This window comes from Nerophis lumbriciformis, linkage group LG02 (genome assembly GCF_033978685.3).
Source record: "Nerophis lumbriciformis linkage group LG02, RoL_Nlum_v2.1, whole genome shotgun sequence".
Taxonomy (NCBI): domain Eukaryota; kingdom Metazoa; phylum Chordata; class Actinopteri; order Syngnathiformes; family Syngnathidae; genus Nerophis; species Nerophis lumbriciformis.
This window is the reverse complement of record NC_084549.2, coordinates 52,433,674-52,458,706: the sequence shown is the minus strand read 5'-3', so window position 1 is coordinate 52,458,706 and position 25,033 is coordinate 52,433,674. Positions and strand designations below refer to the sequence as shown.

Here is a 25,033-nt window from a genome sequence, read left to right as displayed (position 1 = left end):
TATCGGTATCGGTTGATATCGGTATCGGTAATTAAAGAGTTGGACAATATCGGAATATCGGATATCGGCAAAAAGCCATTATCGGACATCCCTAATATATATATATATATATATCAGTAGGTGATATATATATATATATATATATACAAATAAATGTAAAATTACTTAATAAATTATTAATCAAATAGTATATTACCAAGAGAGGGGGAGGAGTCAGCCGGCAAGCAGAGAGGCAGTCCAGAAGCAGAGCCGCGCCCCACCCAGCACCGGCCAGGGCAAGCACGACAAATCCGGGATTACGGCGCACCATCCAAAGAATCAGGGAGAAGCAGAGCACCCATACCCGGCAAGGCAGCCGTGGCAAAACAGGCAGCGATCCAGCCCTGGCACCCACCGTCCAAACAAACACAAACGACAAACACTTTTCAAGTGGGAAGGCATGGTTCGGGTGGTACAGCGGCCTTGCCAGCAATTTGAGAGTTCCTGGTTCCTGGTTCTATCCCCAGCTTCCGTCATCCTAGTCATGTCCGTTCACCCTTGCTTCTAATGGGTCTTGATTAGGGCCTTGCATGGCAGCTCCCGCCTTCAGTGTGTGAATGTCTTTGTGAATGGGTGAATGTGGAAATAGTATCAAAGTGCTTTGAGTACCTTAAAGGTAAAAAAGTGCTTTACATGTATAAACCTTTATCCATTTTAGTGTAAAACATACACAGATAATGTCTGCAACTTGTGGACAACACAGCAGACAACGGACAATAAAGAAGCCATTGGTGGTGTTTATTTCTATAGTTATAAATAATTATAATTATTAGTTATGAATATTTAAAACAGTACAGTAATTTGAAAATTAACTCTGAGTATGTACTTGTATTGCCATCAAGTGTCTACTTTTAAGTCTTTGTGATATAAAACAAATGAAACATCTATAAGTATTTGTTTTCCCATTTTTGTTGCAATCCTGTGCTTACAATACGGTGCTTTTTGAGCACTTAAAAAAACTGGTAACAAATTCATTAGAGATATTATCGGTCGATAAATGCGTTAAACTGTAATATCGGAAATTATCGGTATCTTTTTTTTTTATTATCGGTATCGTTTTGTTTTTTTGTTGTTTTTTTATTTTTATTAAATCAACATAAAAAACACAAGATGCACTTACAATTAGTGCACCAACCCAAAAAACCTTCCTCCCCCATTTACACTCATTCACACTCATTCACACAAAAGGGTTGTTTCTTTCTGTTGTTAATATTCTGGTTCCTACATTATTTATCAATATATATCAATACAGTCTGCAAGGGATACAGTCCGTAAGCACACATGATTGTGCGTGCTGCTGGTCCACTAATAGTACTAACCTTTAACAGTTAATTTTACAAATTTTCATTAATTACTAGTTTCAATGTAGCTGTTTTTATATTGTTTTACTTTCTTTTTTATTCAAGAAAATGTTTTTAATTTATTTATCTTATTTTATTTTATTATTATTTTTTAAAAGTACCTTATCTTCACCATACCTGGTTGTCCAAATTAGGCATAATAATGTGTTAATTCCACGACTGTATATATCGGTTGATATCGGTATCGGTTGATATTGGTATCGGTAATTAAAGAGTTGGACAATATCGGAATATCGGATATCAGCATAAAGCCATTATCGGACATCCCTAAAATTCATAAAATCACAAGTTCATTCAATGATATTGACAAAAGAAATAAGCCGCAAAACATTGCAACTTTTGGCGCAACGTTCTGAAAAAGCTGCCATGAATTCAGGCATTTTACACATGGAGGTGTACCACGCTGCTCTGTTCTGCACCGAAAAGAATATGCAAGGTAAATCCAAATTAAAACCAGTAAGGGGTAACGATGACACAAAAAAGGACATGAACGTGACAATGGAACGTGACAACCCAAAAATTCAACACAAAACTTTACAGAGCATCCTCGGGGAAATCAATCTCACATATTTGATATTGAAATAAAAGCTTGTTTGTGTGTGTGTGTGTGTGTGTGTGTGTGTGTGTGTGTGTGTGTGCGTGTGTGTGTGTGTGCGCTCTCATCCTTATAAAGGTCTTTATTCAAACCGTGTTGCTCATCTGCCTGTCAAACATAGACATAGAGCGTGACACCAGAACTTCACTCCCTCAAAATTCTGTGAATATTTTGTGGTATTTTTAATCAGGTTTGTGATTGTTTTATTTGTCCGTGCGAATGCGGCGTCGACAACAGTTGCAACTTGTGCAGACAGGAAAGGTTGCATTAAGTCAGAGTCGCCCTCAGGATGAATAATCCTGTCCCGTCTAAGAAGATTACAGTGTTTTGTTCGGGTTTCTGCTTTATATTCCCACAGATGTGCACACACATACACACACACACACACACGCTTGCTCCCCCAGAGACTAATCGAGAAACTTCTCCTAGTTGGCCTGAACATCGCTACGTCTTTGGATTTTGGATTTCCTGACAGAGAGACCACAATCTGTCTGTGTTGGGAAAATCCTCTCCAACTCCGTTACACAGAGCACTGGATCCCCTCAAAGCTATGTACTGTGTCCACTGATGTTCACGCTGTTAACACACGACTGTGCATCAAGCTACGAGGGGAACCAGATCATTGGATGACACCACGCTAATTTAGACTCATTTGTAGAAATAATCTTATACAGAAAATAAGTCAAAAACCTGAGGGCCAGTGGAAGGAGAACAACCTGGTGCTCTATATAGAAAAAAACAAAGACATGATTGTGAACTTCCGAAAGTTGCGGGTCAAGCCCTTCCCTGTCAGCATCAGCAACTGCACCGTGGAGAGCATCAAGTTTTTTGGAGTGAAGATAACACAAGAACTCAAATGTAATACTCAGTGGCCTAGAGACCTACTCAGTGGCCTAGTGACCTACTCAGTGGCCTAGTGGTTAGAGTGTCCGCCCTGAGATCGGTAGGTTGTGAGTTCAAACTCCGGCCGAGTCATACCAAAGACTATTAAAAAAATGGTACCCATTACCTCCCTGCTTGGCACTCAGCATCAAGGGTTGGAATTGGGGGTTAAATCACCAAAAATGATTCCCGGGCGCGGCACTGCTGCTGCCCACTGCTCTCCTCACCTCCCAGGGGGTGAACAAGGGGATGGGTCAAATGCAGAGGACAAATTTCACCACACCTAGTGTGTGTGTGACAATCATTGGTACTTTAACTTTAACTTTAAATGGAATAATAACACCTTCGGGATCATAAAATGGGCCCAGCAGAGACTTTACTTTTTGAGGAAGCCGAATCAAGTCTCTCTCTACCAGCATCCTCAAGACCTTTTACAGAGGTGTGGTAGACAGCATTCTGACATACTGCATCTCTACTTGGTACTATTTGCTGCAAAAAAAGCTCTGCAGAAGAAAACCAGATGAGCTGAGAAGGCCGTCGGAACCCCTCCGTCCAAAATCTCTTCCAGAGCTGTAAGAGGAGTATGAGTATTGTCGGCATACTTGCCAACCCTCCCGGATTTTCCGGGAGACTCCCGAAATTCAGCGCCTCTCCCGAAAACCTCCTGGGACAAATGTTCTCCCGAAAATCTCCCGAAATTCAGACGGAGCTGGAGGCCACGCCCCCTCCAGCTCCATGCGGACCTGAGTGAGGACAGCCTGTTTTCACGTCCGCTTTCCCACAATATAAACAGCCTGCCTGCCCAATCACATTATAACTGTAGAATGATCGAGGGCGAGTTCTTGGTTTCTTATGTGGGTTTATTGTTAGGCAGTTTCATTAACGTCCTCCCAGCGCGGCAACAACACACAACAGCAGCAGTCACGTTTTCGTCTACCGTAAAGCAGTTCGTCTGCCGTAAACAGCAATGTTGTGACACTCTTAAACAGGACAATACTGCCATCTACTGTACATGCATATGTGACAATAACATCTAGGGCTTTTAGAGAGTGCAGTGCACAGCTGCTATACTATATATATATATATATATATATATATATATATATATATATATATATATATGTATATATATATACATAATATAATAAAATATATATATATAGCTAGAATTCACTGAAAGTCAAGTATTTCATATGTATATATATGAAATACCGTATTTTCCGCACTATTAGCCGCACCTAAAAACCACAAATTTACTCAAAAGCTGACAGTGCGGCTTTTAACCCGGTGCGCTTTATATATGGATTAATATTACGATTCATTTTCATAAAGTTTCGATCTCGCAACTTCGGTAAACAGCCGCCATCTTTTTTCCCGGTAGAACAGGAAGCGCTTCTTCTTCTACGCAAGCAACCGCCAAGGTAAGCACCCGCCCCCATAGAACAGGAAGCGCTTCTTCTTCTACTGTAAGCAACCACCCGCCCGCGTAGAAGAAGAAAAAGCGTGCGGATATACCGTACGTTTCATTTCCTTTGTGTGTTTACATCTGTAAAGACCACAAAATGGCTCCTACTAAGCGTCAGGGATCCGGTTCATGAAAAGACGCAATCTCTCCATCCGCACACGGATTACTATTTCACAGCAACTGATATTCCTGTGAACCGCACTGGATACAACGGGAGCACGTACGGTGAATATTCGCACCACAGGAAATGAGAAGTCATCCTTCACTGTGGTTCTAGCTTGCCATGCTAATGGCCAGAAACTTCCACCCATGGTGATATTCAAAAGGAAGACCTTGCCAAAAGAGACCTTTCCAGCCGGCGTCATCATAAAAGCTAACTCGAAGGAATGGATGAAGAAAAGATGAGCGAGTGGTTAAGGTAAGTTTAAGTTTACGCGAAGAGGCCGGGTGGCTTTTTTCACGCAGCTCTGTCCATGTTGATATACGTATGTTTGTGATTGCACATTTGCGTACATTTTGGGAGTGAACAGAGTTGTTAGAACGCTGGTTTTTAATATATTATTAAAGTTTGACTGACCTATCTGACTGTTTTTTTGACATTCCTTTAGCGCAGTTAGATGCGGCTTACAACACCGGGCGGCTTATAGGTGGACAAAGTTTTGAAATATGCCGTTCATTGAAGGCGCGGCTTTTAACCCAGGGCGCCTTATGGTGCGGAAAATACGGTACTTGAGTATATATATATATATATATATATATATATATATATGGAATACTTGACTTGGTGAATTCTAGCTGTAAATATACTCCTCCCCTCTTAACTACGCCCCCAACCACGCCCCCTCCCCCTCCCCCAACCACGCCCACCCCCCACCTCCCGAAATCGGCGGTCTCAAGGTTGGCAAGTATGATTGTCAGGGACTCCTCACATCCTTTCTACCACTTTTTTTAAACTACTGCCATCGGGCAAACGGTACCGTAGGACCACAAAACGTATCAATGGCTTAATTTCACAAGCTGTCAGAATGCTGAACTGCTGATCATCAAGTTGAAGTGAAGTGAATTATATTTATATAGCGCTTTTCTCTAGTGACTCAAAGCACTTTACGTAGTGAAACCCAATATCTAAGTTACATTTAAACCAGTAGAGGGGGCACTGGGAGCAGGTGGGTAAAGTGTCTTGCCCAAGGACACAACGGCAGTGACTAGGATGGCGGAAGCGGGGATCGAACCTGCAACCCTCAAGTTGCTGGCACGGCCCCGCTACCAACCGAGCTATAGCGCCCAAGTTGTACACGTTTGCACAATAACCATTACCATATTTGGTATTTAAGTTTTTACATTTCTCATCTATTTTAAGGGAGATATTAGTACGTGTGCCTCACAATACGAAGGTCCTGAGTTCAAACCTGGGCTCGAGATCTTTCTGTGTGGAGTTTGCATGTTCTCCCCGTGACTGCGTGGGTTGGCTCCGGGTAATCTGACTTCCTCCCACCTCCAAAGACATGCACCTGGGGATAGGTTGATTGGCAACACTAAATTGGCCCTAGTGTGTGAATGTGAGTGTGAATGTTGTCTGTCTATCTGTGTTGGCCCTGTGATGAAGTGACGACTTGTCCAGGATGTACCCCACCTTCCACCCGTGTGCAGCTGGGATAGGCTCCAGCACCCCCGCGACCCCGTAAGGGACAAATGGTAGAAAATGGATGGATGGATGGGTTGTCAAAATGTTAAACTATTTATCTCAAGGAAGACATTCCCAATGGCATTATATTATACAGTATGTGCTGCTACAGATCGTTCCAATTACATTTCTGTGGCTACATGTCTTAGACTGTGTTTGTGTAAACAGCAGTTGTTATAATCAGGTCATCTTTAAATGTTGCAATAAAAAAAAAGATTTTACCAACAAAAACAATTTATATTAATTAATACACACAAAGGTATCAACAAAAATTGGTTTCATTGAGTACCGGTATTAATTCCCATGTACCGGGAATTGGTATTGTATCGGTTCAAATGTGAACGATACCCATCCCTGACTGGAAGTTAGTTATTTTTGTATTTTTGCCTCTGGACTATGGCACTTGATGTCTCTGTGTCCAACATGTGTCAAATGCTATACAAAATCTTGCAGGTTGTTGATTTCAGAACACACCAACAGTCAGTAAGTAACCCTACAGAAAAGACCATACGGATTTTCGACATAAACATTAAACATTGTATTCATGATTTTGAACCTATCACATATACATATCGCACGACAGTGTTTGCACAAATGAATAGATAGATGGAGGGGGGTGGGTCCTGCAGAATATTATTCCGCATATTATTGGTACCTGTACGCGCACAGAACGAGCACAACTAACAGAGATAGAGAATGAGCGAGAAATCTGCTTTTCAGCTAAAGTGAGCTGACTAATCCTCCAGCAAGCCTGATGTGGGCAAACTAATGCCTCATAATCCATGCAAGTCCACGCTGACACTATACTTGCAATGGAAAGACATAAACGCCTTCGGATCACTTCCACGACTGTACTGCATCCAGCAACACAACCTCGTGAACCATGTGTTGTTTGACATGACAATATTACATCATCACAAGAGCATAATGTACAATATTACATTTCGCCACCACATCGAGTGATGACAATTTCAAGTTCTTAAAAGCGCCAGTGCATTTGTGTTGCTATGGTAACTGCCATGCGACGGGGGTATATAGCGTGCATGTAACGCAACCAGAAGAACGACAGTAAAACAGTAAAAGCTCAATTCAGTTCAATTGTACAAACCCCGTTTCCATATGAGTTGGGAAATTGTGTTAGATGTCAATTTAAACGGAATACAATGATTTGCAAATCATTTTCAACCCATATTCAGTTGAATATGCTACAAAGACAACATATTTAATGTTCAAACTGATAAACATTTTTTTTTTTTGCAAATAATCATTAACTTTAGAATTTGATGCCAGCAACACGTGACAAAGAAGTTGGGAAAGGTGGCAATAAATACTGACAGAGTTGAGGAATGCTCATCAAACACTTATTTGGAACATCCTACAGGTGAACAGGCAAATTGGGAACAGGTGGGTGCCATGATTGGGTATAAAAGTAGATTCCATGAAATGCTCAGTCATTCACAAACAAGGATGGGGCGAGGGTCACCACTTTGTCAACAAATGCGTGAGCAAATTGTTGAACAGTTTAAGAAAAACCTTTCTCAACCAGCTATTGCAAGGAATTTAGGGATTTCCCCATCTACGGTCCGTAATATCATCAAAGGGTTCAGAGAATCTGGAGAAATCACTGCACGTAAGCAGGTAAGCCCGTGACCTTCGATCCCTCAGGCTGTACTGCATCAACAAGCGACATCAGTGTGTAAATGATATCACCACGTGGGCTCAGGAACACTTCAGAAACCCACTGTCAGTAACTACAGTTGGTCGCTACATCTGTAAGTGCAAGTTAAAACTCTCCTATGCAAGGCGAAAACCGTTTATCAACAACACCCAGAAACGCTGTCGGCTTCGCTGGGCCTGAGCTCATCTAAGATGGATTGATACAAAGTGGAAAACTGTTCTGTGGTCTGAAGAGTCCACATTTCAAATTGTTTTTGGAAACTGTGGACGTCGTGTCCTCCGGACCAAAGAGGAACAGAACGCAAAGTTGAAAAGCCAGCATCTGTGATGGTATGGGGTGCATTAGTGCCCAAGACATGGGTAACTTACACATCTGTGAAAGCGCCATTAATGCTGAAAGGTACATACAGGTTTTGGAGCAACATATGTTGCCATCCAAGCAACGTTACCATGGACGCCCCTGCTTATTTCAGCAAGACAATGTCAAGCCACGTGTTACATCAACGTGGCTTCATAGTAAAAGAGTGCGGGTACTAGACTGGCCTGCCTGTAGTCCAGACCTGTCTCCCATTGAAAATGTGTGGCGCATTATGAAGCCTAAAATACCACAACGGAGACACCCGGACTGTTGAACAACTTAAGCTGTACATCAAGCAAGAATGGGAAAGAATTCCACCTGAGAAGCTTAAAAAATGTGTCTCCTCAGTTCCCAAACATTTACTGAGTGTTGTTAAAAGGAAAGGCCATGTAACACAGTGGTGAACATGCCCTTTCCCAACTACTTTGGCATGTGTTACAGCCATGAAATTCTAAGTTAATTATTATTTGCAAAAAAAAAATAAAGTTTATGAGTTTGAACATCAAATAGCTTGTCTTTGTAGTGCATTCAATTGAATATGGGTTGAAAAGGATTTGCAAATCATTGTATCCCGTTTATATTTACATCTAACACAACTTCCCAACTCATATGGAAACAGGGTTTGTACATGCTGTCTTTGGTAGGTCAGCATTGAAAATGAAAATATGTTCTTTATTGTATTACCCTGGAAAAATAAATTGCAAATAAATACAAGTAACCTAATGTGACAGAGGCCGGCCAGTGTGGCTGGGCCATGTGTAAATTGGCCAGCCTGGACTTTTAGCTCGATGGTCAGCACACTCGCCTCTCATGCGGAGGACAAAGTTTTGCGTCCCGTTGCAGAATGGGATAAAGGCAGGGGACCAAACCATGTGGGTTACACTAGGAAATAAATGTTTATATACTATCTAGAAGGCTTTTAGCACTGTAGACAGGAACAATAAATAGGTCTGAGCTAAGCAGGAATATGGATAGTTGTGCCCTTTGAACAATAAAGAGTTAATATATTGTTACACATTGGTGTCCTTGCTTTGTCTAAACAACTGTTTTGATAATACAGTTGACGTGCGCGTTTTAGCGGTACTTGGAGACGAAAATGACACTGATTTGCCAAAATATGCGGGGAAGTTGCGGACATTGGACGCTACAAGGCCGCACATAATTTGATAATTTGCAGTGATTGGTTGCATTTATGTGAATTGCTGCAATCGCGACATCGCAAATTCCTAGAGGGACTGATAAATTGATTTAAGCAACAGAAATTTGGAAGCAGATAGATCTTGTTCTTTTTCGGGAGCTCGGCCAAAAGAAACCATTTCATTAGAAATGTCACATTTCATGTCAACAAAGCTGGACTTGATGAAAATGGTCTTTATCATAAAATAATACACAATTCAATGAAGTAATATAGACAGTAAGCGTGTGCCGGAAGATGCCCACACATACACGCGCACACACACGCGCACACACGCACACACGTGCACACACGTGCACACACGGTGACTACGTCAACATTCCTTTCTTGGAGCAGTCTCCTCCACAGAGCAAACTCTATTAGCAAGCGTCTTCCCTCAGGGTTGACACTGACATGTCGTATCAGCGTCTGTTGTGCAAGAGGACACACACGGTTCAAGGAGGCATGGATGAAGACGTGCATTAGAGAACAACTCAAAAAGCAGAAAAAGACAAAAAACGGCAATGATTACTTATCTTGTAAACACAATCAAAATTATATCAAAACTAGACCCCTTCGATACGTGGATATTAGCAAACACACATCTTGCACTCTGCCTAATGTCTCATGTGGCTCTGATCAGCCAGGTAGAAGCGCTGTTCTGCCAGTGGCACTTAGTGTATTTAAAGGTGCCAGTGCATAAACTATTGCTTATATTCCGTCATGTGACTTCTTCCCGGAAGTGAAAAACTGTAGAGGTCAACCAGGCCAAAATGACTGTTGTGCAGCAAGCAGTGAGCAAACTCTCTGAGTGGGCAAGGGTCCTCACCAGTGTTGGGTTAGTTACTGAAAACCAGTGACTAGTTACAGTTACTAGTTACTTTATTTCAAAAGTAACTCAGTTACTAACTCAGTTACTTACACCAAAAAGTAATGCGTTACTGTGAAAAGTAACTATTTAGTTACTTCTTTTCGTTTCTTTTTTTTAAGGCTCCCATTAATGCCCTTTTAGCCTTCATTCCAGTACTGTTATTGCACTGGAGAATAATACAATCTGTTGATCAACTTGACATGCATTTGCATCACTGAACTCTGCTAAGCAATGTGCTCTACATACAACACACAAAGACAAAGATATGTTTCAAAGGGCCAATTTATTTTGGGCCAGAACAAATTGACAAAACTATTTTAAATAGCTGCAACATAACGTACATAAGTAACAAACCACATAATAACAACATGTCACAACATGTCACAACATAGCTGTAAACCTGGCTTCACCCAAGGAAGGCACACATGACATGATTATATGTCATGTCACTACACACAGCACACATTTTTTCCTCTCAAGGAATTGTGAAATAAAATCATATCTTCAGGAGATCAACACTGTACTAAAGCCCAGAACACTACGCATTTCCCCAGTTTTAGTTTAGAGAAAAGGAAAAATTGGCCTGGCCCACTAGGGTCCCTCTTTATGTTTGTGAACTTTATAGTCTATGCATTTAGAGTGATGTGATAATCAAACACTCTAGAAGTCTAGAATGAAAGAGTATATAAGAGAATTGACAGAGTGTGTGTACCTTCAGTGCTGAATGATGAGCAGAGGCAGAGTTTGGAGTGTCTTCTTTAGCTTGCTTTCCATTTTTATGTGCTCACTGTCCACTGTGTCCAGGAACTTGGAAAATGTTTTTGTGCCATTTGTCGTTTGATGCCCGATGTCATGCTAATTAGCTGCCTGAAAGCGGGTGACCCCACTGTAGAAATAGCCTGCATGTCTTCTAGTACATACGCTGCAATGGCTCTATCAATGTTGTCCTGGCTAGCAGTCCCTCCGTTAAAATCCTTAGGTGGTGGTGGAGGTGGAGGTGAAGTGGCATCGGAGTTTGTCTCTCTCTTTACTAGCTGTGTCGAAGCATGTTGCTTTTTTAGGTGTTTCAGTAGATTTTCCTGCTCAAATGAGCGGACTGTTGAAAATAGGAATCGGGGGATTACTTTTCACAAGTAATATTTAACATTAACGTACTATTGGTTGTATTTTATGAAAATAATATTACCACAGAGTTGAGAAGGAGCAAAGATCTTCAATATTTGTATGTGAAAATCACAAAGAAATCTTCTGGGGGAGGATGACGCTCCTACAGGGGTTTGGTTTACAAACTTTCAGCCCCACCTAAAACAAAATTCACCAGCCGCCACTGATTATGATGCATTCTCATTTTAGGCAAAGTATAAGACAATACTTTCTTAACAGTATAATTGTAACCAGGAATAAGTCTTCAAGTAACAATATTCAAATACTAACATTGTTGGGTAAAACAGAATTTGGTTTTATTCTGAATCCAGTGAAACAGATTGGTGGTTTTAGCTGATATAAAGACTTTCAGGTGTTTATATATGTTTAAGTATTTGGCAGACGCTTTTATCCAAAGCGACTTACATAAAAAAATACATATAAAACAATCACTGCAAACATTATCATTTAAGGGAAGAATGTAATAGAAAATATCAATACAAAGTGTCAAGACAGAATAAACCCTCTGCTGCTGAAGCAACAGAGATACAGTCTATAGGTCCCTAAGATATATAGATATCTAATGTATTCATACATTGTTTATGTAGGATATACGCATGTATATATAAACTAATCATATTGTTTCTTCAATTTAAAAATAGTTTACCGTTTTTTCCCCCTTCTCTGGGATTATATTCCCAGTTTTGATCTCGGACGTCTGGTCACTTATAGCGTATAAGAATATTATATTACTGTTAAGCAAACTATGAATAATAAAACACGCCAAAACATGTGTCTGTTATCATAGCTACACGTATGACAAAAAGGGGGTGAAAATCAGTGGTATTCAGTGAGGTAAGATGAATTAAATGCGCTGACAGTTCATTGCTCCTGCCAAATGAATTGCACTGAGTGGAGCGGATCACCACTCCAAGATGGCGGCCACGCGTCTCGTCTGCGTCAGTAGGCAGTAACGCTCCATGCTGCGTCTACTTATAAGATGTCTATGGTTATAACGTTAGCAGTGAGTTTGCAGCCTCACTGATTTAACTACACAGCAAATAAAAGTCACGTTACTTAGCCAATAAACGTTATCTTACATTCAAAACTTACCCTTCTTTGTGCAACTTCAAATGTCGAACGAAGTTGGAAGTTGTTGCGTCTCCGTCTGTAATATTCGAACTGCGTGATTTGCATACGGCAATTCGTTTTTTGTTGACCAAGTCGTAGTTTTTATACCCGAACGAAACCAACTTTAACATAATTGTTTCTCACTGGCACGTTGTTGGACAACTCTTGTTCATTGGTTGTCCTGCAATTTGATTGGATGAATGCTGTGTGATGCAAACAACGTAGACCTAAATTGATTGGCTGTTGTACTGACAGCACACGAGCTGACAGGAACAACACACTGATCGACACAGACGAAGAAAATGAAAAATACGGAGCGCTCCCAAATAACTTTTTAAGCTTTGGATTTTGGGGAAAGTGGCAAATCATGTCAAGTCAAAAGGCTCAAGTCCAAGTGAAGTCACAAGTCATTGATGTTGAAGTCCAAGTCGAGTTGCAAGTCTCTTTACATTTTGTCAAGTCAAGTCTAAAGTCATCAAATTCATGACTCGAGTCTGACTCGAGTCCAAGTCATGTGACTCGAGTCCACACCTCTGGTAGATAGGTTCTTTGATCCAAGACATAACTTACATTTAACTAAAATGTTATTTTCTTTGTGCTCGACAAAAGAAAAGTAGTGAGAATATCTCCATGTTAAGAAACTCGGCTTCGGCTCCGCCATGATGTCTTGTTAGTAAACACAGACACGCCCCCTCCTCCCTCCCCCCCGCCCCACACACACACCAACACACAGCGCGCCTCTTCTCTCCCTTGTGAGACAGGAAGAATCAGAAGGACGACACCGCAGCTCTCCAATAAAACACACTCAGATCTTCTCAGTTTCTAGACGATACTATATAAAAAATTACGTAAAATAACGCAGTGACGCATCATGTAGTAACGGTAACTGAGTTACTGAATATAAAAAATAACGCGTTAGACTACTAGCTACCGCCGAAAATAACAGCGTTACAGTCCCAACACTGGTCCTCACTCTTCCTGCAAAAGGCAGATACGAGCAAAAAATCTAACTATGCAATGGAATAGATCCCTACGTCCCATCAAAAAAGATTAGTCGAGTGATATCAAGAATTATCCGTCAGTGACGTTCCCAGATATATCGAACTATCTTGTGCTCCAGATGCCGTTCTACACGACAAAACAGATGAACACTTGGGAAAGCATGGAGGTTTACAACTTCTTCTCTGTGTGGCATTTCATGATTCATCTTGTCCATGTGAACAAACTACGACGACTAGCACCCGACAGCTGACAGCCATGACTGTAAATACACTAAACAAACTAACGATTACTGAATCATCACCATATTAGTTTTTTGTCCTGTTGTCATATATACATTTGTGTACAAAAAAACAAAAGGGGAGATGTAAAAGTATCCTGACAAAGTATCTCCTTTCTGTTTGTTGAAACAAAAAATACAAACAATATCAAGATAATAATTCAATTGGAAATACTAAATGAGTAAAGTATATTAAAAATATATCAAACAAACTTTAATGAAGTGGTGACAACCAACGTGTGCTTTCTTCGACTCTGCTCCTTAGGACTAGAGTGCGTGCCACTTTTCTCGTTGTCTTTCGTAGAATCTTGCACCCTTCCGCCATTTTTGATTACCTCTCGGGAAACTCTGAAGAAAGGTTTATCCTTTTCGCGATTTGAACGATTTGTACAGCCGAAAACAACACAAGCACACATACTTGCCAACCCTCCCGGATTTTCCGGGAGACTCCCGAAATTCAGCGCCTCTCCCGAAAACCTCCCGGGACAAATTTTCTCCCGAAAATCTCCCGAAATTCAGACGGAGCTGGAGGCCACGGCCCCTCCAGCTCCATGCGGACCTGAGTCCGCTTTCCCACGATATAAACAGTGTGCCTGCCCAATCACATTATAACTGTAGAATGATCGAGGGCGAGTTCTTGGTTTCTTATGTGGGTTTATTGTTAGGCAGTTTCATTAACGTCCTCCCAGCGCGGTAACAACACACAACAGCAGCCACGTTTTTGTCGACCGTAAAGCAGTTCGTCTGCCGTAAACAGCAATGTTGTGACACTCTTAAACAGGACAATACTGCCATCTATAACATCAATAACATATACGGCTTTTAGAGAGTGCAGTGCACAACTGCGCACACAACATGGTGACGAAGCAGAAGAACGAGGAAGATACAGCCATGGCGACGTCGACGACGAGTAGGATGAAGAAATACGCTTTGTTGCACTTTTCCTGCCTGAGTCCGGCGATTAGTTGCAAATCTTGCTTTATTGATTGCTTGCACACAGCCAATTCAACACAAAACAAACTAGTCCCCGCCCGCACTCACGCTACCGCTCCCTCTCTTCTCTCGCCCACCCACTCACTGACGTCACTCACCTCACATGATCACCTATTAAAGGGCCACACACACACATACGCTACTCTCATAACAGCTTGTAAGTTCCAAGCCGCAGCTGCGATTGGACCTGGATAGCCTACGGGAAGAAGTAGTGGACTACCAAGTGCTTGGCACTGAAGATCTTCCTCAGGAAGCAAAGATTGACCGGTTTTGGGCCATGCTAGGGAGAGATGGAAGATTCCAGACTCTAATGCATTTGATGAAAGCACTTTTGTACGTGCCACACATCAATGCATCATCAGAGAGGGTGTTCAGCATGGTTAGAAAAATAGTGACAGAGAATAGAACAAGGATGGACAATTCAACCCTTAACTCAACAATGAGTAGATGAGTGTTATGTGTGTGTGTGTGTGTGTGTGTGTATATGTGTAAATAAATGAACACTGAAATTCAAGTATTTATTTTATTTATATATGCATATATATATATAATAAAATAAATATATATAGCTAGAATTCACTGAAAGTCAAGTATTTCTTATATATATATATGTATGTATATATATATATATATGTGAAATACTTGACTTGGTGAATTCTAGCTGTAAATATACTCCTACCCTCTTAACCACGCCCATAACCACGCCCCCGCCCCACCCCTGACCACGCCCACCCCCCTCTCCCCACCTCCCGAAATCGGAGGTCTCAAGGTTGGCAAGTATGCAAGCACAGGGCTTTTATTTTTAATTTTTAGAAAGGCTAAATGATACCTAGTACCCATTGAGAACAGACACTGGCTTGACCACCACTCATATTTACGTGAGCCAGCCGTGACGTCATGTAAATCCAAGCAACACTATTGAGATGGATGATATTGCCTGAAATGTATCCATCCATCCATCCATCCATTTCCTAGTGCTTGTTCCTCTATTGTGATAAATATTGCAGCCTCCTTAAATAGCAACATATATCACAATATATCATTTGGTATGTAAATGATATTAATAATTTGGGTTACGTAGGCTCTTAATTTGGCTGCTGACATATATGGTAACAAAATTCATAATTTCCAGTTGAATTGTTTCCTCAAAAATATAATTAATCTACTTTTTAATTTACTGTTAAACTCTGGTTACTTTCTGTTGTAACATATTTCTACCTACACTTCTGTTAACATGTAATAAACACTTATTCTTCTTTTGTTTGAATATTTTACATTAGTTTTGGGAGATTCTACAAATTTGGGTATCAATCCTATACCAAATAGTTCAGGGGCAGTATTGGTTATACCACTGTTAATACTGATACTTCAAATTTTCAAGGTCATTGAATGATTACATTTTTGATCACAATTATAAGTGGACAAACACCCAGGATATCAATTATATATGTAAACTATTTTCCTAATCCCTTTTATTGCATACTATATTTTGATCAAAACAAAGTCAATAGTGCAAAAAAATAAGTAAACCTAATCAAAACCTACTTTTGGCTCTGATTTTAATTATTTAGGTATTGCCCTTTCCTACGTTTAAAAACTATAACAAAAATGACGAGAAAAACTATTTTGTGATCATAAAAAATATTAATGTAATCACTGTAGTATCGACCATATGTCACGACCAGAACAGGACTCTGAACACAGATGCAGGATTTTCAGAAACATATATTTATTCTGAACAGGGAGGGGCATACTTGCCAACCCTCCCGGATTTTCCGGGAAACTCCCGAAATTCAGCACCTCTACCGAAAACCTCCCGGGACAAATTTTCTCCCGAAAATCTCCTGAAATTCAGGCAGAGCTGGAGGCCACGTCCCCTCCAGCTCCATGCGGGCCTGAGTGACGTGTCGACAGCCTGTTTTCACGTCCGCTTTCCCACAATATAAACAGCGTGCCTGCCCAATCACGTTATAACTGTAGAATGATCGAGGGCGAGTTCTTGGTTTCTTATGTGGGTTTATTGTTAGGCAGTTTCATTAACGTCCTCCCAGCGCGGGAACAACACACAACAGCAGCAGTCACGTTTTCGTCTACCGTAAAGCAGTTCGTCTGCCGTGAACAGCAATGTTGCGACACTCTTAAACAGGACAAAACTGCCATCTACTGTACATGCATATGTGACTAACATCTACGGCTTTTAGAGAGTGCACAACTGCGCACACAACAAGGAGATGAAGCAAAATGCATCATCAGAGAGGGTGTTCAGCATGGTTAGAAAAATAGTGACAGAGAATAGAACATAGGATGGACAATTCTACCCTTAACTCAACAATGAGTAGATGAGTGTTATGTGTGTGTATATGTGTAAACAAATGAACACTGAAATTCAAGTATTTCTCTTATATATATATATATATATATATATATATAGGGAGGTGTTTAGGGCACGTCCGACCGGTAGGAGGCCACGGGGAAGACCCAGGACACGTTGGGAAGACTATGTCTCCCGGCTGGCCTGGGAACGCCTCGGGATCCCCCGGGAAGAGCTGGACGAAGTGGCTGGGGAGAGAGAAGTCTGGGCTTCCCTGCTTAGGCTGCTGCCCCCGCGACCCGATCTCGGATAAGCGGAAGAAGATATATATACACACATATATATATACATATATATAGCTAGAATTCACTGAAAGTCAAGTATTTCCTATATATATATATATATATATATATATATATATATATATATATATATATGAAATACTTGATTTGGTGAATTCTAGCTGTAAATATACTCCTCCCCTCTTAAACACGCCCCCAACCACGCCCCCCCCGACCACGCCCCCTCCCGAAATCGGAGGTCTCAAGGTTGGCAAGTATGGGGAAGGGTCCAAAACGGGAGAAACAAAACAGGCTATCAAAAACAGCACTAACCTGATCTCTAAACTAACAAAAATATCAATAGACTCGAAACGCTCCGGCTGCGGAGGGAAAAATGGTGCTATAAATATGATATGCAAAATACAACAAAAAGCGCTCCAATTGAGGAAATGCTAGGAAGCTTAATCTTACCTGACAAAAAGGTCTACAAAAAAATGATTTCCCGTGGATCAAAATGTACAAAGACGTGGCAATGGCTGTGAAGAGGACTGTGGCAAGGGAAGGCTGGAGGTACGCACAAGACGATACGAAACACACTGGCAGAGGACAAGAGGAGGACGAGACATTTCTACACATGAGGGAGGGTGACACAGGTGGGCACAATCAGGCAATCAGGAGAGACATCAGACCAGTGAAACAGGAGGAAGAGCAAGTGACCTGAAACGAGAGGGAGAGTTAACCTTTCAAAATAAAACAGGAAATGACAAAACAACATGAAACCAGACAAGACTTTACCCAGGTGTGACACCATATACTGCTATTATACTAGATATCGCTACTATCAATATTTTAACGATACGTCCACCCCTATTTATATTTAAGAGCTCTAACTGAGCGGTGAGTATGGCTTCTTGTATCCTCATACGGTGTTTAGTGTAGCTTTTTTACCCATTCATAGTCCTCGAGTGATAATGATACAAACCCTGTTTCCATATGAGTTGGGAAATTGTGTTAGATGTAAATATAAACGGAATACAATGATTTGCAAATCCTTTTCAACCCATATTCAATTGAATGCACTACAAAGACAAGATATTTTGATGTTCAAACTCATAAACTTTATTTTTCTTTTGCAAATAATAGTTAACTTTAAATTTCATGGCTGCAACACGTGCCAAAGTAGTTGGGAAAGGGCATGTTCACCACTGTGTTACATGGCCTTTCCTTTTAACAACACTCAGTAAAGGTTTGGGAACTGAGGAGACACATTTTTTAAGCTTCTCAGGTGGAATTATTTCCCATTCTTGCTTGATGTACAGCTTAAGTTGTTCAACAGTCCGGGGGTCTCCGTTGTGGTATTTTAGGCTTCATAATACGCCACACATTTTCAATGGGGGACAGGTTTGGACTACAGGCAGGCCAGTCTAGTACCCGCACTCTTTTACTATGAAGCCACGTTGATGTAACACGTGGCTTGGCATTGTCTTGCTGAAATAAGCAGGGGCGTCCATGGTAACGTTGCTGGATGGCAACATATGTTGCTCCAAAACCTGTATGTACCTTTCAGCATTAATGGCGCCTTCACAGATGTGTAAGTTACCCATGTCTTGGGCACTAATACACCCCCATACCATCACAGATGCTGGCTTTTCAACTTTGCGCCTATAACAATCCGGATGGTTCTTTTCCTCTTTGGTCCGGAGGACACGACGTCCACAGTTTCCAAAAACAATTTGAAATGTGGACTCGTCAGACCACAGAACACTTTTTCCACTTTGTATCAGTCCATCTTAGATGAGCTCAGGCCCAGCGAAGCCGACGGCGTTTCTGGGTGTTGTTGATAAACGGTTTTCGCCTTGCATAGGAGAGTTTTTTTTTTTTTTTTTTTTTTTTGTGTCCTGTCCAGCTTCTCAGGCAAATCATATAGTTGATGCATAGGAGAGTTTTAGCGTGCACTTACAGATGTAGCAACCAACTGTAGTTACTGACAGTGGGTTTCTAAAGTGTTCCTGAGCCCATGTGGTGATATCCTTTACACACTGATGTCGCTTGTTGATGCAGTACAGCCTGAGGGATCGAAGGTCACGGGCTTAGCTGCTTACGTGCAGTGATTTCTCCAGATTCTCTGAACCCTTTGATGATATTACGGACCGTAGATGGTGAAATCCCTAAATTCCTTACAATAGCTGGTTGAGAAAGGTTTTTCTTAAACTGTTCAACAATTTGCTCATGCATTTGTTGACAAAGTGGTGACCCTCGCCCCATCTTTGTTTGTGAATGACTGAGCATTTCATGGAATCTACTTTTATACCCAATCATGGCACCCACCTGTTCCAAATTTGCCTGTTCACCTGTGGGATGTTCCAAATAAGTGTTTGATGAGCATTCCTCAACTTTATCAGTATTTATTGCCACCTTTCCCAACTTCTTTGTCACGTGTTGCTGGCATCAAATTCTAAAATTAATGATTATTTGCAACAAAACATTTTTTTTATCAGTTTGAACATCAAATATGTTGTCTTTGTAGCATATTCAACTGAATATGGGTTGGAAATTTTTTTGCAAATCATTGTATTCCGTTTATATTTACATCTAACACAATTTCCCAACTCATATGGAAACGGGGTTTGTACATGTAAGAAACGTTTTAAAATAAATAAATAAAAAGAAAAAACAAGAAACAGTTCATTTGTCACCATAGAAGCGGAGATTAGTGATAAAGAGGTGGCTTTGCACTAAGGAGGGGTGTTAGCCATGAGTGAAGAGGCTAGATTACATTGAGGGCGTCTTTGTTTGCTTGTCGCTCTCTAATTTGCTGCACACTGCTAATTTGTGCAATCAACATGCATTATCACGATATGACGAGAGTAATTGAAGCTCTATCATCGACTGAATTCATATCATGTATTGTGTATATCACGCAACTAAACTGCAGTATGTGGAGTATAACATGTACAATAATTATTCCCATTTAGCAAAACTGATTGGTTATCACATGACCAACCTGTGTGTTTTGGGGGTTTTTTTTTGGTAAATAAAAGGCAAAGACTCCCTTCACTTGTCTTTGACTGGCCACCCTGACATATGGGACCACAACAAGGATTTTGGTATCAACCTAATACAAAGTAAATGCAAGTTTTTGTGTTTTTATTTATTTTAAGATAATTACATTATTTTCTGATTCTGTCTTTTAATTTGTTGATCAGGATAAGAATCACAATAAAACATTGCATAAAAATAATTTCAATCAACAAATATATTCGTCAACAATCGAGCACTATAATTGACATCAATATCAGACAATGTAAATATCTATACAAGCATTCACTTTTATTACATACAACTGTTTGGCAAAATAAAATGAATAGTGCAAAATAAATATACAAGCAAAAATTATTATTCACAGTTATTAAAATTATGTGAAAATCATTTGAACGTATTATCTTAGGGCAGGGGTCGGCAACCTTTACCTTTCAAAGAGCCATTTTGACCCGTTTCACAAATGAAAGAAAACAATAGGAGCCACAAAACTCTTTTGACATTTTAAATGAAATAACACTGCATACAAAGCTTTTTTTTTTACTTTGTGCTATGTATAAACCAGGGGTCTCAGACACGCGGCCCACGAGACGTTATCTTGCGGCCCGCACCTTAATATGAAAATGTAATGTTAGTTTTATATGAATGGCGCTTGACAGCGTCATACTTGCCAACCCTCCCGATTTTTCCGGGAGACTCCCGAATTCCAGGGTTACTATTCTCTTGAATGTCTGCTGATTTTCACCCAAACTACAATAGTAAGGGCGTGCCGTGATGGCACTGCTTTTAGAGCCCTCTACAGCCTGTACAAACAGCGTATCAGGCAATTTACAAGTTGTATGAGGCTTCTGCAGACACACATAAGTGACTGCAAGGCATACTTGGTCAACAGTCATACAGGTTACACTGAGGGTGACCGTATAAACAACTTTAACACTATTACTAATATGCGCCACAATGTGAACCCACACCAAACAAGAATGACAAACACATTTCGGTAGAACATCCGCACCGTAACACAACATAAACACAACAGAACAAATTCCCAGAATCCCATGCATCCCTAACTCTTCCGGTCTACAATATACAACCCCGCTACCACTAAATATTGTTGTCGGGGTGAAAATCAGAGAATGGTTGCCCCGGGAGATTTGCGGGAGGGGCACTGAAAGTCGGAAGTCTCCCGGAAAAATCGGGAGGGTTGGTAAGTATGCAGCTGAGCCGCATCAGAGTGATCAAAGAGTCGCATGCGGCTCCGGAGCCACGGGTTGCCGACCCCTGTCTTAGGACATTCAATCGATCCAAACTGGACTGTTTGGTTTGTCTTAGAAGATGTTTCGCCGCTCATCCGAGTAGGCTTCATCAGTTTGTGCTCACAGACATAGGCCCCTTCTACACTAACCTTATCCGTGTCCACACACAACAATGCCACGGTTTAAGACCCCCCTGTCCCCTCCGTCCGCCGGCGCAACGCGACCTAGTACGCATGCGCGAAAAAATGCACGCGTCATAGTCACTTCTGACCTGGAAGTGTATTCTAACCCTATGTTTCAATGTAGACTATTGCCACATTTCTTTTAACAGTAAACCTTGCTTGCCTCACCATCAGCAGCTGTTACCATCATACATAAATCATATCTTTAATGGACGTATGAAAGTAAACAATGCGATAAAGAACATTTTACAACAACAGGACACTGTGCGTGTAGGCTGAAATTGGCGGCCGCAACCACTTCATGGCTTCACAATAGTTATGGAGTACGAAACTAGACGTTGAGTAATCGCTCGACATACATAGCGGACAATGACTGACAGTCTGCTTTGCCAGTCCAAATTCATTGGCTATTTTTCGTAGTCTACCCTTGTCCACGGGAGCCCGCATTGTCGTCTCTCCTTCAAAAAATGGACAAAGTTTTTCACTAAGTAGACTCACAGCTGACCTGGACATTCGAAAGTTCTCTTGCCATTCCTCTGGCACAACACACTCGGTGACAAACATATCCCACCAGGCTGCCGTTCCTCCAGGGCTTATCCAAAACCGTCGCTCAACATTGCTATGTTGCCGTCTGAGATGTGTTGTATCCGAAATAGCTGCAATCGCCCGTTTCCTTCTCCAAAGGTATTGATGTGTGATTTCCAAAAGCGCCTGTACATGTTCAAGAAGGGGAAACACGGGCATGTCTAGATGACTCGCCTCCATCTTTCAAGTGGTTGCCGCCGAGTTATCGAACGGGTTGTTGAAGCTGGCTGTGGCGTGTTCTTTCGGATGTCACTTTCTGTTTGGGGAGCGGTCTTTCTGGCGTCACTTCCTCTCCGAACTCAGTTTGTAAATGATCAATGAGTCCATACAAAGCTAAGTGCCGGAGATTCAAGAAATACCCGTGTAAAATGTTGTCCGAGGAGGGGAATCTTAAACGCTGGTTTAGTGTGGCTGAAACAGGGCTTAGGCTAAATAATTATTCGTTTAAGGGGTTAAACGACTTAGTGTAGACATGGCCTTAGCCATTTTCTCACATTCGGTTGTAATGGACCCGAGTGGTGGAATATTAAAATCTAATAAAAATGTTGCTTAAAACAAATATAAATATTAAGAACCCAATGTAGTGAGAGCAGCTGTCCAAAATAAGGGAAGATGATTATGCTTGTTCGCACTTTATTACAATACACATTAAACCGTCCAGTTGTCAATACTAAAAATACCAATTGGTATCCAATATTATGGTGAGAGTACAACAGCGACAGGCGTAGTGGGTCAGCGTCCTGGCTCCACCCACTTCAACGGCGTCCTCCTGCACACAGAATTAAAACGGAGGCAGGACACGGGGATAAAATCTTCTAAAACTACGGAGACGCTCTCCGGGCTGATGCCACACTTACACGCAGGCCCGGCCCTAACCAATCTGGCGCCCTAGGCAAGATTTTAGGTGCCCCCCCCCCCCCCCCCCCCCCCCCACATCGGCAGTGAAGTGTATATACTCACAAGAACCCAAATAGCTTTGTCTTTGACCTTTTTTTTTACTTACAACTATACCTAATATATAAAGGGGTGGAAAAGTGACTATTACCTGCAGGGCAAACATTAGCTAACCAGAAGGCAATAATGTAAACAAAAAACACCTGCTTAAGAGATCTAATATAAATGTCCCTGAGGAATGTAAGGTGGGAGTACTGTAATTACCTAACGTTACATTATTATTTTCCATAACAATTTAGCCCCCTCCACAATATTAACCCGACGTTAAAACAGAACTAGCTATTTATTGATTAGCAATTGCCGAATCATGTAACATTAGCTTAATGCTAAAAAGCCAGGTTACTATCACATTCTGTAACAGACAAATAATTTTATGTAGGCTAACGTTACCTACCTGCTACCTCTGTCTTTTTCTCGTTTCTCCTCCTCTTCTTTTCTCTTTTTTCTTCCCTGGGCACCTGACAGTTTTGGCCGTTTTGACATCTTGTGTTGATTTTTTGATGTGGTGACGTCCAAAAAGAGTCATGATACGGGAAGGGAGGGGGCGCACCGTGCGGCGGGAGGAGGGGGGGCGTAATGTTGTAACAAATAATATTTCTATTAAATAGGCTTTACTTTGCATTTTAATTAACGTGAGATTATTTTTTGTATTTAGAAATAATAGTAACAACTTTTTTTTTCCTTTTTTTTTTCTCCAACATTTGTGGCACTGGCATGGCGCCCCCTGATGGACGGCGCCCTTAGCATTTGCCTATACGGCCTATGCCACGGGCCGGCCCTGCTTACACGCAAGGCAGGGTTTCCCCTGCCCTTGCTGTAGTTCCGCATCAAAGTATTGGGTACGCCCACTCTCCTCGCCAGTCGCTGGTCACTCGCGGGACCTATGTGGCCGTACCCGTCCCGTCTCGCTCCGCCTCTTGGTCGCTCCCGGGGGTCGCCGCAGGTCTCTGGGTCCCAATCGCCCCCTGTCCACAGAACCACACAGCCAGCGTACAACGCACGAGCCCGCAAGCCCACAGCCCAAGGCAGTTGGTTGCCCCCACAGATCCACAACACACGTCACTTACTTCGGAGGCAGAGTTTCTTCTGCCCCTGCGTGTTGTGGGCTTCTTGGGGTTCGCTCCTTCCCAGCCTGCGTGCGTCCACCCGGTCGCTCTTGGCAAAGCCTGTTGATTCTTCCCCGATCGCTCTCCTGTCGCTTCCCCTTCTCGTCGATCCTGCCTGTTCTCTTTTAAATGGGTGCAGTCCTAATGCTCCACAGGTGGGTCTAACTTCAGGTGTCGTTTGATTGGGCACTTTGGTTGTTAGGGGCAACAAGCTAAAAAGGGGCAACGTCTTAAAATACCAGCAAAGTCCACAAGGCAATTCAAAAGACAATCAAATTCTAAAATGTAAAAACATGCAATTAAAAATACAATCAAATTCTAAAATGTAAAAACATGCAATTAAAATCCACAGCAATAAAACACTATAAGACATGCATGGCAATGAAACAAAAAAAATAAAATCCCCTACTTGTGTCCCATCATACGGTCACTCCAGTTCCTGCTCATTTGTTTTGCAGTGGATTTTCCTGTTTTCAAGAAATATTGCTTTAAATTTTCTGACTTAGCGCTATTATGTTTTCCTTGGTCTACCAGTATGCTTGCCTTTTACAACTTTCCCATGTTGTTTGTACATGGTTCAGATTTTACACACAGCTGACTGGTAACAATCAACATCCTTTGCAACATTGTGTGATGATTTTCTTTCTTGAAGAAATGTGTTTCAATTAAC

General features: G+C 41.4%; 1 protein-coding gene across 1 annotated transcript in view; it reads right to left on the bottom strand.

The window, feature by feature from the left end:
• The window catches only part of slc24a3 (solute carrier family 24 member 3), a 329,241-nt gene extending 304,818 nt beyond the window's left edge, over positions 1-24,423 (bottom strand). Inside the window, exon 1 of the mRNA XM_061964480.2 lies at positions 24,325-24,423. The gene's annotated coding sequence lies outside the window, so the exon portion shown is untranslated. The remainder of the gene's footprint in view (positions 1-24,324) is intronic.
• Positions 24,424-25,033: the final 610 nt, after the last annotated feature.